This window comes from Aethalodelphis obliquidens, unplaced genomic scaffold (genome assembly GCF_003676395.1).
Source record: "Aethalodelphis obliquidens isolate GAN/ISIS:26980383/991018 unplaced genomic scaffold, ASM367639v1 scaffold47, whole genome shotgun sequence".
Lineage (NCBI taxonomy): Eukaryota > Metazoa > Chordata > Mammalia > Artiodactyla > Delphinidae > Aethalodelphis > Aethalodelphis obliquidens.
In genome coordinates, this window is record NW_020837991.1 from 4,329,769 (window position 1) to 4,343,856 (window position 14,088).

Below are 14,088 nucleotides of genomic sequence, written 5' to 3' on the forward strand. Positions count from 1 at the left end.
ATATAATTTATTTCTGGCTGTGTTGGGTATTCGTTGCTGCACATGGGCCTTCTCTAGTTGCTGTGAGCAGGGGCTACTCTTCGTTGTGGTGTGTGTGCTTCTCATTACGGTGGCTTCTCTTGTTGCGGAGCACAGGCTCTAGGCACACGGGCTTCAGTAGTTGTAGCACACGGGCTCCATAGTTGTGGCTTGTGGGCTCTAGAGTGCAAGCTCAGTAGTTGTGGCGCATGGGCTTAGTTGCTGTACGGCATGTGGGATCTTCCCGGACCAGGGATCGAACCCGTGACCCCTGCATTGGCAGGTGGATTCTTAACCTCTGTGCCACCAGGGAAGTCTGAAAACTATTGATTTTGTTTATAATTTTCTGTATATTATGTTTTGACATCTTAAAAACTGTTCTGGTTGGGGAGAGATACCCCTTGCTGAGACTAGCCTATTCTGTTTTTTGTTTTTTTTAAATTGAAGTATAGCTAATTTACAATGCTCTGTTAGTTTCTGGTATACAGCAAAGTGATTCAGTTACATATACATTTTTCCATATTCTTTTCCATTATGGTTTATTACAGGACGTTGAATATAGTTCCCTGTGCTATATAATAGGACCTGTGTTTATCCATTCTATATACACTAGTTTGCATCTGCTAACCCCAAACTCCCAATCCATCCCTCCCCTTTCCCTGTTGGTAACCACAAGTCTGTTCTCTATGTCTATGAGTGTTTCTGTTTCATAGGTAAGTTCATTTGTGTCATAGTTTAGATTCCACATATAACTGATGTCATATGGTATTTGTCTTTCTCCTTCTGACTTACTTCACTTAGTATGATAATCTCTAGGTCCATCCATATGACATTATTTCATTCTTTTTTGTGGCTGAGTAGTATTCCACTGTGTGTGTGTGTGTGTGTGTGTGTGTGTGTGTGTGTGTGTGTACGTACCACATCTTCCTTATCCATTCATCTGTTGATGGACATTTAGGTTGCTTCCATGTCTTGGCTACTGTAAATAGTGAGCCTAGCCAATTCTTGAGACGGCAAAGGGCACAGCCAGGAGCATGTCTTTGATTTACAGACTAAACAGTCCAGAGCCATATCTCCTCTATCTGGCCCATACACCCCGGGAGGCAATATACTCTGTCTTAATCATCCCAGGGCCAGGTACCAGGCAACTAGGGACCACCCTTACAGTGTAGAGCCAGCTGAAATTATTCAAACTAGAGAGTTCTAAACTGTTCATTCTGCCCTGCCTTGCCTGTCCCACAGAAACTCCAATAAAGATTCTAGCTTCGGCTTTTCCCTTGCTCCTGCTTTCTGCGTGCTGACCACTCTGAGGCTTTCCCATGTGGCCCTACGTGGAACGGTATGCTGTGCATCCAATTTTAGGACCTGGGAGCATAATAAATTTGTTTTCCTGAGCCTCTCATGTGTCACCTCTTGTGGCTACACCTGTCAATCACATAAAAGAACACAGAACAAAAAACAACATACTGGAGGGGGACCTTCAAGATGGAGGAGGAGTAAGACGTGGAGATCACCTTCCTCCTCACAAGTACATCAAAAATATATCTACAAGTGGAACAACTCCTACAGAACACCTACCAAACGCTGGCAGAAGACCTCAGACTTCCCAAAAGGCAAGAAACTCCTCACGTACCCGGGTAGGGCAAAAGAAACAAGAAAAAACAGACAAAAGAATAGGGACGGGACCTGCACCTCTGGGAGGGAGCTGTGAAGGAGGAAAGGTTTCCACACACTAGGAAGCCCCTTTGCGGCGGAGACTGTGGGTGGCGGAGAGGGGAAGCTTTGGAGCCATGGAGTAGAGCGCAGCAATAGGGGTGCAGGGGGCAAAGCGGAGAGATTCCTGCACAGAGGAACGGTGCCGACCAGCACTCACCAGCCTGAGAGGCTTGTCTTCTCCCCCGCCGGGGCGGGCGGGGCTGGGAGCTGAGGCTTGGGCTTCGGTCAGAGCGCAGGGACAGGACTGGGGTTGGCGGCGTGAACACAGCCTGAAGGGGCTAGTGTGGCACAGCTAGCCGGCAGGGAGTCTGGGGAAAAGTCTGGACCTGCCGAAGAGACAAGAGACCATCGTTTCACGGTGCGCGAGGAGAGGGGATTCAGAGCACCACCTAAATGAGCTCCAGAGACGAGTGCGAGCCGCGGCTATTGGCTTGGACCCCAGAGACGGGCATGAAACGCTAAGGCTGCTGCTGCAGCCACCAAGAAGCCTGTGTACAAGCACAGGTCACATCCACACCTCCCCTCACGGGAGCCTGTGCAGCCCGCCACTGCCAGGGTCCCATGATCCAGGGACAACTTCACCGGGAGAACACATGGCACGCCTCAGACTGTTGCAACATCATGCTGGCTTCTGCCACTGCAAGCTTGCCCCTCATTCTAATTATGACTACCGTACCCCTCCCTCCCCCCAGCCTGAGTGAGTGAGAGCCCCCTAATCAGCCGCTGCTTCCACTCCCTTCTATCTGGGTGGGAACAGATGCCTGAGGGTGACCTATACGCAGAGGCGGGTCCAAATCCAAAGCTGAACCCTGGGAGCTGTGCGAACAAAGAAGAGAAAGGGAAATTTCTCCATGCAGCCACAGGAGTAGCGGATTAAATCCCCACAGTCAACTTGATGTACCCTGCATCTGTGGAATACCTGAATAGACAAAATATCATCCCAAAATTGGGGCGGTGGACTTTAGGAGCAACTGTAGACTTGGAGTTTGCTGTCTGTAACTGATTTGTTTCTGATATATATGTTTACCTTAGTTTAGTTTTTAGCGCTTGTTATCATTGGTGGATTTGTTTATTGGTTTGGTTACTCTCTTCATTTTTTAAAAAAATTATTATTTTTTTATGTTAATAATTTATTATTATTATTTTTTCCTCCCTTTTCTTCTGAGCCATGCGGCTGACAGGGTCTTGGTGCTCCCGCCTGGTGTCAGACTTGAGTCTCTTAGGTGGGAGAGCCGAGTTCAGGACATTGGACTGCCAGAGACCTCCCAGCCCCACATAATATCAATTGGTGAGAGCTCTCCCAGAGATCTCTGTCTCAGTGCTAAGACCCAGCTCCACCCAATGGCCAGCAAGCTCCAGTGCTGGATGCCCCATGCCAAAAAACTAGCAAGACAGGAACACAACCCCAGCCATTAGCAGAGGCTGCCTAAAATCATACTAAGTTCACAGACACCCCAAAACACAACACAGGAGGTGACCCTGCCCACCAGAAAGACAAGATCCTGCCCCACCCACCAGAACAGAGGCACCAGTCCCCTCCACTAGGAAGCCTACACAAGCCACTGAACCAACATCACCAACTGGGGGCAGACACCCAAAACAATGGGAACTACGAACCTGCAGCCTGCAAAAAGGAGACCCCCAAAACAGTAAGTTAAAGAAAATGAGAAGACAGAAAAGTATGCTGCAGATGAAGGAGCAAGGTGAAAACCTACCAGACCAAACAAATGAAGAGGAAATAGGCAGTCCTTCTGAAAAAGAATTCAGAGTAATGATAGTAAAGATGATCAAATATCTTGGAAATAATAGAATGGAGAAAATAATAAGACAATTAACAAGGACCTAGAAGAACTAAAGAGCAAACAAACAATGATGAACAACAAAATAAATTAAAAATTCTCTAGACGGAATCAATATTAGAATAACTGAGTTAGAAGAAAGGAGAAGTGACCTGGAAGATAAAATAGTGGAAATAACTATCACAGAGCAGAATAAAGAAAAAAGAATGAAAAGAATTTAGGCCAGTCTCACAGACCTCTGGGACAACATTAAATGCACCAACATTCGAATTATAGGGGTCCCAGAAAAAGAAGAGATAAAGAAAGGGACTGAGAAAATATTTGAAGAGATTATAGTTGAAAACTTCCCTAACATGGGAAAGGAAATAGTCAAGTCCAGGAAGTGCAGAGAGTCCCACTCAGGATAAATCCAAGGAGAAACATACCAAGACACATATTAATCAAACTATCAAAAATTAAATATAAAGAAACAATATTAAAAGCAGCAAGGGAAAAACAAAAAATAACATAGAAAGGAATCCCCATAAGGTTAACAGCTGATCTTTCAGCAGAAACTCTGCAAACCAGAAGGGAGTGGCAGGACATATTTAAAGTGATGAAAGGGAAAAACCTACAACTAAGATTTCTCTACCCAGCAAGGATCTCATTCAGATTTGAAGGAGAAATTAAAACCTTTACAGACAAGCAAAAGTTAAGAGAATTCAGCACCACCAAACCAGCTTTACAAAAAAATGCTAAAGGAACTTCTCTAGGCAGGAAACACAAGAGAAGGAAAAGACCTACATAAACAACCCCAAAACATTTAAGAAAAAGGTAATAGTAACATACATATCAATAATTACCTTAAATGTAAATGGATTAAATGCTCCCACCAAAAAAGACATAGACTGGCTGAATGGATACAAAAACAAGACCCATATATATGCTGTCTACAGAGACCCACTTCAGACCTAGGGACAAATACAGATTGAAAGTGGGGGATGGAAAAAGATATCCCATTCAAATGGAAATCAAAAGAAAGCTGGAGTAGCAATTCTCATATCAGAAAACAGACTTTAAAATAAAGACTATTACAAAGGACAAAGGAGGATACTACATAATGACCAAAGGATCAATGCAAGAAGAAGATAAAACAATTGTAAATATTTATCACCCAACATGAAGCAAATAAGGAAACACAAGCTTTAAATGACAATTAAACAAGATGAACTTAATTAGTATTTATAGGACATTCCATCCAAAAACAACAGAATACACTTTCTTCTCAAGTGCTCATGGAACATTCTTCAGAATAGATCATATCTTGGGTCAAAAATCAAGCCTTGGTAAATTTAAGAAACTTGAAATCGTATCAATTATCTTTTCTGACCACAATGCGATGAGACTAGATATCAATTACAGGAAAAAAAAAACTGTAAGAAATACAAACACATGGACACTAAACAATATGCTAACAAATAACCAAGAGATCACTGAAGAAATCAAAGAGGAAAGCAAAAAATACCTAGAAACAAATGCCAATGAAAACACGACAACCCAAAAACCTATGGGACGCAGCAAAAGCATTTCTAAGAGGGAAGTTTATATCGATACCATCCTACCTCAAGAAAAATCTCAAATAAACAACCGAACCTTACACCTAAAGCAATTAGAGAAAGAAGAACAAAAGAAACCCCAAAGTTAGCAGGAGGAAAGAAATCATAAAGATCAGATCAGAAATAAATGAAAAACAAATGAAGGAAACAATAGAAAAGATCAATAAAACTAAAAGCTGCTTCTTTGAGAAGATAAACAAAATTGATAAACCATTAGCCAGACTCATCAAGAAAAAAAGAGAGAAGACTCAAATCAACAGAGTTAGAAATGAAAAAGGAGAAGTAACAACTGACACTGCAGAAATACAAAGGATCATGAGAGAATACGACAAGCAACTATATGCCAGTAAGATGGACGACCTGGAAGAAATGGACAAATTCTTAGAAAAGCACAACGTTCCGAGACTGAACCAGGAAGAAATAGAAAATATGAACAGACCAATCACAAGTACTGAAATTGAAACTGATTAAAAATCTTCCAACAAACAAAAGCCCAGGACCAGATGGCTTCACAGGCAAATTCTATCAAACATTTAGAGAAGAGTTAACACCTATCCTTCTCAAACTCTTCCAAAATACAACAGAGGGAGGAACACTCCAAGACTTATTCAACAAGGCTACCATCACCCTGATACCAAAACCAGAGAAAGACGTCACAAAAAAAGAAAACTACAAGGCAATATAACTGATGAACATAGATGCAAATATCCTCAACAAAATACTAGCAAACAGAATCCAGCAGCACACTAAAAGGATCCTACACCATGATCAAGTGGGATTTATCCCAGGAATGCAAGGATTCTTCAATATACTCATATCAATCAATGTGATACACTGTATTAACAAACTGAAGGATTAAAACTTTATGATAATCTCAATAGATGCAGAAAAATATTTCGACAAAATTCAACACCCATTTATGATAAAAACTCTCCAGAAAGTATGTATAGAGGAAACCTCCCTCAACATAATAAAGGCCATATATGACAAACCCACAGCCAATATCGTTCTCAATGGTGAAAAACTGAAACCATTTCCGCTAAGATAGGGAAGAAGACAAGGTTGCCCACTCTCACCACTATTATTCAACATAGTTTTGGAAGTTTTAGCCACAGCCATCAGAGAAGAAAAAGAAATGAAAAGAATCCAAATCGGAAAAGAAGAAGTAAAACTGTCACTGTTTGCAGATGACATGATACTATACATAGAGAATCCTAAAGATGCTACCAGAAAACTACTAGAGCTAATCAATGAATTTGGTAAAGTAGCAGGATACAAAATTAATGCACAGAAATCTCTGGCATTCCTATACACTAACAATGAAAAATCTGAAAGAGAAATTAAGGAAACACTCCCATTTACCATTGCAACAAAAAGAATAAAGTACCTAGGAATAAACCTACCTAAGGAGACAAAAGACCTGTATGCAGAAAACTATAAGACACTGATGAAAGAAATTAAAGATGATACAAACAGATGGAGAGATATACCATGTTCTTAGATTGGAAGAATCAACATTGTGAAAATGTACTACCCGAAGCAATCTACAGATTCAATACAATCCCTATCAAACTACCAATGGCATTTTTCACAGAACTAGAAGAAAAAGTTGCACAATTTGTATGGAAACACAAAAGACCCCGAATAGCAAAAGCAATCCTGGAAAGAAAAATACAACTGGAGGAATCAGCCTCCCTGACTTCAGACTATACTACAAAGCTACAGTAATCTAGACAGTGTGTGGTACTGGCACAAAAACTGAAATATAGATAAATGGAACAGGATAGAAAGCCCAGAGATAAACCCAGGCACATATGGTCACCTTACCTTTGATACAGGCAGCAAGAGTATACAATGGAGAGAAGACAGCCTCTTCAAAAAATGTTGCTGGGAAAACTGGACAGCTACATGTAAAAGAATGAAATTAGAACACTTCCTAACACCATATACAAAAATAAACTCAAAATGGATTTGAGACCTCGATGTAAGGCCAGAGACTATCAAACTCTTAGAGGAAAACATAGGCAGAACACTCTATGACATAAATCACAGCAAGATCCTTATTGACCCACCTCCTAGAGAAATGGAAATAAAAACAAAAGTAAACAAATAGGACCTAATGAAACTTAAAAGATTTTGCACAACAAAGGAAGCCATAAACAAGATGAAATGACATCCCTCAGAATGGGAGAAAATATTCTCAAACGAAGCAACTGACAAAGGATTAATCTCCAAAATATATAAGCAGCTCATGCAGCTTAATATCAAAAAAACAACCCAATCCAAAAATGGGCAGAAGACCTAAACAGACATTTCTTCAAAGAAGATATACAGATTGGCAACAAACACATGAAAGGATGCTCAACATCACTAATGATTAGAGAAATGCAAATCACAACTACAATGAGGTATCACCTCACAGTGGTCAGAATGGCCATCATCAAAAAATCTACCAACAATAGATGCTGGAGAGAGTGTGGAGAAAGGGAACTCTCTTGCACTATTGGTGGGAATGTAACTTGATACAGACACTGTGGAGAACAGTATGGAGGTTCCTTAAAAAACTAAAAATAGAGTTACCATATGACCCAGAAATCCCACTACTGGGCATATACCCTGAGAATACCATAATTCAAAAAGAGTCATGTACCACAGTGTTCATTGCAGCACTATTTACAATATACAGGACATGGAAGCAACCTAAATGTCCATCGACAGATGAATGGATAAAGATGTGACACATATGTACGATGGAATATTACTCAGCCATAAAAAGAAACGAAATTGTTATTCATAGTGAGGTGGATGGACCTAGAGTCTGTCATACAGAATGAAGTATGTCAGAAAGAGAAAAACAAATGCCATATGCTAACACATATATATGGAATCTAAAAATAAAAAGGTTCTGATGAACCTAGGGGCAGGACAGGAATAAAGCACAAATGTAGAGAATGGACTTGAGGACACGGGGAAGGGGAGGGTAAGCTGGGACAAAGTGAAGGAGTGTCATTGACCTGTATACTCTACCAAATGTAAAATAGATAGCTAGTGGGAAGCAGCTGCATAGCACAGGGAGATCAGCTCGGTGCTTTGTGACCACCTAGAGGGGTGGGATAGGGAGGGTGGGAGGGAGATGCAAGAGGGAGGGGATATGGGAATATATGTATATATATATAGCTGATTCACTTTGTTATACAGCAGAAACTAACACAACACTGTAAAGCAGCTATACTCCAATAAAGATGTTAAAAAAAGAAAAAAACAACATACCAAATTTGGGGAATGCAAGCAGTGGTACTTATAGAGAAATATATAGGATTAAACTATATTAGTAAATAAGAAAGGTCTGGGACTTCCCTGGTGGTCAGAGTCCACTTTCCAATGTAGCGCACGTGGGTTTGATCCCTGGTCAGGAAACTAAGATCCCACATGCCATGGGGCAACTAAGCCCACATGACACAACTAGAGAGCTGGTGTGCCACAAACTACAGAGCCCACACACTATGGAGCCCACGCACCACAACTACAGAGCCCATACATCCTGGAGCCTGCATGCCACAACTAGAGTGAGAAATCCCACACACCACAGCTAGAGAGAAGTCCATGTGCCACAACTAGAGAGAAGCCTGTGTGCCACAACTAGAAAGAAGCACACATGCCACAGTGAAGAGCCTGGGCACCACAACACAAGATGCCACATGCTGCAATGAAGATCCTGTGTGCTGCAAGTAAGACCTGATTCAGCCAAAAAAAGAAAAAAAAAAGTAATAACAAATAAATATTTAAAAAAAGAAGGAAGATCTGAAATCATTGACCTCAGCTTCCAATTTAAGAAACTACAAAAAGAAGAGCAAATAAAATACAAAGCAAGCAAAAGGAGATAAAAATCAAAACAGAAAGTCAATGGATAGAAGCAAAACAATATAGAAAACCGACAGAAACTGAAAACTGGTTCCTTGAAAAGAAAAGTAAAATTGATAAACTTTTAGCCAGACTGATCAAAAAAAAAAAGACACAAAATACCAATATCGGGAATGAAAGAGATGACATTACTACAAATCCTACAGATATTAAAAGGATAGCAAGTGAATATTATGAACAACTGTACATATTCCTTTCCCCTAAAAATACTTCTATGAAGAGAGCATTACTCTGATAATGAAAGCAGACATAGACAGTTCAGGAAAAGAAAACTACAGATGAATATCCCTCATAAATATAGATGTAAAATTTTCTTAAAATTTTAAGGAATCGAATCTGAAAATCTGTAATAAGAATAATACATGATGGCTAAGTGGATTTTACCCGAAGATTGCAGGTTGTTTTAACATTTGAAAATCAATCAATATCATTCCTCATGTTGAAAAACCATCTGATCATCTCAATAGATAAAAAGAAAACATTTGACAAAATCCAACCTCCTTTCATGATAAAACCCAGGAAACCAAGAATAGATGAAAACTTTCTCAAACTGATACAGGGCATCTACGAAAAACCTACAGTTAACAGCATACTTAACGTTGAAAGACAATGCTTTCCCACTAAGGTCAGGGACAAAGCAAGTATGTCCATTCTCACTACTTTTATTTGACACTGTACTGGAGACTAGCCAGTATAATAAGGTAAGAAAAAAAAAAAGTCATACAGTCTAGAAAGGAAGGAATAAACCTATATTTGCAGGTGACTTGATTATCTGTGTAAAAATCTCATGGAATCTACAGAAAAATTTTCTGTAGTACAAATGAGTGAGTTTAGCATGGTTGCAGTATATATCAACATATAAAACTCAATTACATTTTTATGAACTAGCAACAATCAGTTGGAAATTGAAGCAAAAGTACTGTTTATAATAGCATAGGAAATTAGAAATGCTTAGGGTTAGTCTTCTGAAAGATATCAATTCTGCCTATATTAATTTGTAAATTAAGTCTGTTTTAAATCAAATTCTTTACCAGGTTTTTCAAGGGAATTTACAAACTAATTGTTAAATAACTATAAAAACATAACACAAAACAGATCATACAGCTCAATATGGAAAAAAAGACCAAATCAAAAAAATGGGCAGAAGACCTAAATAGACATTTCTCTAAAGAAGGTATACAGGTTGCCAACAAACGTATGAAAGGATGCTCGATATTGCTGATTATTAGAGAAATGCAAATCAAAACTACAATGAGGTATCACCATACACCCCTCAGAATGGCTGTCATCAAAAGGTCTACAAATAATAAATGCTGGAGAGGGTGTGGAGAAAAGGGAACCCTCCTACACTGTTGGTGGGAATGTAGATTGATACAGCCACTATGGAAAACCGTATGGAGGTTCCTCAAAAAACTAAAAACAGTGTTGCCATATGACCCAGCAATTCCACTCCTAGGCATATACCTGAACAAACTATAATTTGAAAAGATACGTGCACCCCTATGTTCATAGCAGCACCCTTTACAGTAGCCAAGACGTGGAAACAACCTAAATGTCCATCGACAGATTAATGGATAAAGAACATGTGGTATATATACACACTGGAATACTGGAATCAGCCATAAAAAGGAATGAAATAATGCCATTTGCAGCAAAATGGATGCAACTAGAGATTATCATACTAAGTGAAGTAAGTAAGAGAAGGATAAATATATACATTACTTATATGTGGGATCTTTAAAAAATGAACTTATTTACAAAACAGAAACAGATTCACAGACATTGAAAACAAATTTATGGTTACCAAAGGGGAAAGGCGGGGGAGGAATAAATTAGGAGCTTGGAATTAACAGATACACACTACTATGTATAAAATAGATAAACAGGGACTTCCCTGGTTGTCCAGTGGTTAAGACTACGCCTTCCAATGCAGGGGTTGTGGGTTTGATCCCTGGTTGGGGAGCTAAGATCCCACATGTCTCGTGGCCACAAAACCAAAACATAAAACAGAAGCAATATTGTAACAAATTCAATAAAGGTTTTAAAAATGGTCCACATCAAAAAAAATCTAAGAAAAAGAAAAAATAGATAAACAACAAGGTTCCCTACCGTATAGCACAGGGAACTATATTCAATTATTCCATATCTTGTAATAACCTATAATGGAAAAGAAGCTAAAAAAAATATACGTATATGTTTGTGTGTGTGTATATATATATATATATAAAACTGAGTCACTTTGTACACCAGAAACTAACAACATTGTAAATCAAATATACTTCAATTAAAAAATAAACAAAAATATTAATGTGATAATTTATAAGAAGAGTGCTGTAGGCACAGGAACAGAAAAATACACCAGTTAGAATGAAATTGAGAGCCTGGAAAAGGACATTATTGAGAACTTGATCTGTGCTAGAAGTAACATTATGTGAGTATATATATACACCTTCATACATCTATATCCATTTTAATATTCATCTAATATCTCCCTTCCTTCCTCCATTCCTCCCTCCCTCCCTTCTCTCCTATCTATCTATCTATCTATCTACCTACCTACCTATCTAATCTATCTATCTATCTGTCATCTATCTCCCCATGAGTTCACATTGAAAGCTGTAATTCCAGTTCAAGGCACAGGGTTTATTTTATCGTTACTTTCATATTTACAACTCCCTTCTCTGACAGTGAGAAAACTAGCTCCCATTTACACAATATATTTTTTATTTACTCAGTCCTAGAATGTACATACAGTAGTTTTAGAGGTGTTAATTTTTGCCTCTGTGAAAAATAAGCCTACTAATTAGAGTTCAGTGCTTGTTTAGGGAAGTTTTGGGGTTTTAGCCTGAGGACATGTAGTCTTAATACTGTGTTCAAATGTTACCTGGGTTCTTTTCCCAATCTCCCTTCAGTGTGGTTATGTTATTCATTTGATATGCAGTTTGGTTCATTTGGGGGGAGGGATTGGGTTAAATTTTAGTTTTATTAAATTTTCCCCTTACTTGATGATTTTACTTATTTTCCTTTTTTGAGTATGTGAAACACTAACATGGTTCCAAAAGTCCGGATTGTACCAAAAATTATATTCAGATAAGTGTCTTTCTCCCACCCATATTTCCTCTGTCTTTTCCATCCATTTCCTGACATGCCCCATAGGTATCCAGTCTTAGCTTATAGTTTATCTTGTCTGTTTCTTTATGGTCAAGTGAGTAGACACATGTATATTTTCTTATTTTTTCCTTCTTTATTTTTATTTCTTCTTTCTTACACAATAGGTAGTATACTGTAGATAACCTTTTTTTAAAAAAAGTTTATTTATTTATTTATTGGCTTAGTTGTGGCATGCAGGATCTTTCGTTGTGGTGCGTGGGCTTCTCTGTAGTTGTGGTGCATGGGCTCCAGAGCACGTGGGCTCTGTAGTTGTGGTGTGTGGACTCCAGAGTGCATGGGCTCTGTAGTTGCAGCATGCGGGCTATCTAGTTGTAGTGTGCAGGCTTAGTTGCCCCATGGCATGTGGAATCTTAGTTCCCTGACCAGGGATCGAACCGGTGTCCCCTGCATTGCAAGACAGATTCTTAACAACTGGACCACCAGGGAAGTCCCTCTAGATAACTTTTTGCACTTTGCTTTTTTTGTTTTTGTTAAACTTAACAGTAAATTCTGGAAGTCATATCAATTCATAGAGATTTTCCTCTTTCAAAAAAATATAAAAATTTTATTTTTTATTGAGGTAACATTAGTTTATAACACTATGTTTCAGGTATGCAACATATTTCTACTTCGCTGCTCACCACCAAAAATTTAGTTTCCATCTGTCACCACACAGTTGATCCCCTTTACCCATTTCACCTTCCCCCACACCCCTTCTCCTCAGGTAACCACCACCAGAAAGAAAAATACCAAATGATTTCACTCATATGTGGAATATAAAAAAGAAACAAACAGAAACAAAAGAATCAACCAAATCCTCTGTCCTTTTTTTTTTTTAAACAACTTCCATTGTGGGAATGTACCATTGTTTATTTAGCTGCTGTTATTATGGACTGAATGTTTCTGTCCTCTCAAAACTCCTGTGTTGAAGTCCTAACCCCCATTATGATTGTATTAAGAGTTGGTGGGGTGCGCCTTGGGAGATGATTAGATTTGGATGAGGGTAGAACCCCTTTCATGGGATTAGTGCTCTTATAAGAAGAGGAAGAGACACAAGAGCTCTCTCTCCATGAGTTTGTACAGGGGAAAAGACAGGTGAGCCAGAGAGAAGGCAGCTATCTGCAAGCCAGGTAGTGGACCTTCACTAGACATCAAATCTGCTGGCACCATGATCATGGACCTCCCAACCTTCAGAACTGTGAGAAATAAATTCCTGTTGTTTAAGCCACCCAGTTTATGGTATTTTGTTATGGTAGCCAGAGCAGACTAAAACAAAGTGTGGCATTTGTATTGTTGAAAATATTCTGCAACTGCAAACAATGCTTTGATAATAAACATTACGCAATGTATTTTCTTATTTTCTGATATATCTTCAGGGTAAATTCCTAGAAATGGGATTGCTAATTCAAAAGGTAAGTGCATGGGTAGTTTTGTTAGATACTGCAAAATTACCCTTTACAAAGGTTGTACTAATTCACATTTCCTCCACCAATTTATGAGATGCTTGTTTATCCACTTCCTCACCATCAGAGTGGGTTGTCATTTTAAAAACTTGATAATGCAATAGGTGAGAAATGGTATTTTTGTGTAGTTTTAATTTGCTTTTGTCTTATGAGTGAGGTTGAAAAAATTTTCATTTTCATATATAATTTTTTGAATTACCTTTTATCTTTTGCCAGGTTTTCTTTGTTTTTATGTTTGCTTTTTCCCTCTTTCCCCCTCAATTTTTAAGTTACTTATATACTGGCATATTGGTCTTTTATCTATAATGTATGTTGCAAATATTTTCTTCCAGTCTGTCGATTGTCTTATGACTTTGTTTATGGTGATATTTGCCATGAAAAATCATTATTTTTTATTTTAATCAAATTTATCGGGAGACTTCCCTG